The following is an 853-nucleotide window of genomic DNA, read 5'->3' on the forward strand; positions in this document are numbered from 1 at the left end:
TGTTTGTAACTGCTATCCCTTCTGCCAAGACTATCCCTCTATCCATTACTGGAATGGAGCTCTTCAGCTAGCAAGTATTTCATGGAACAAACTAAAGGCTTTTATGCTATTGGTGGGCAATGCATGGTAAAAACCAGTTAATGATCCCTTACATATGAGACAGTATCAGCTAAGACAAGGCGCTGAAGGATTATGGCTTGACTTAAAGAATGGGTACTGATTCCTCATATCTCACCTTTCAGTTCCCTGGTACGACCTGTGCTCTAAAGCCACTACTAATAAGTGGAGGCTAATTATAGACTATAGAGAGTTGAACAAGGCTGTTCCCTTTTTTAGAGCATCCCTACCAGATATCTTCACCTTAACATTCAAAGAAATATAGATAAACAGTTTGAAGTAACAGACTTGACTAGTATGTTCTATTCATTAAAAATATTGCAGGAGAGTAACAATTCATCAGAGGTCAGACACACAAACCATAATCGCAGAAAACTAGTCAATCTAATCACATGGACTGCAGCCTTGTCTAACTCAATGAAACTAAGCCATGCCACGTGGGGCCACCCAAGATGGGCAGGTCATGGTGGAGAGGTCTGACAAAATGTGGTCCACTGGAGAAGGGAATGGCAAACCATTTCAGTATTCTTGCCATGAGAATCCCATAAACAGTATGAAAAGGCAAAATGATAGGATACTGAAAGAGGAACTCATCAGGTTGGAAGGTGCTCAATATGTTACTGGAGATCAGTGGAGAAATAACTCCAGAAAGAATGAAGGGATGGAGCCAAAGCAAAAACAATACCCAGTTGTAGATGTGACTGGTGATAGAAGCAAGGTGCAACGTTGTAAAGAG

This window comes from Bison bison, unplaced genomic scaffold (genome assembly GCF_000754665.1).
Source record: "Bison bison bison isolate TAMUID 2011002044 unplaced genomic scaffold, Bison_UMD1.0 scf7180017863780, whole genome shotgun sequence".
NCBI lineage: Eukaryota > Metazoa > Chordata > Mammalia > Artiodactyla > Bovidae > Bison > Bison bison.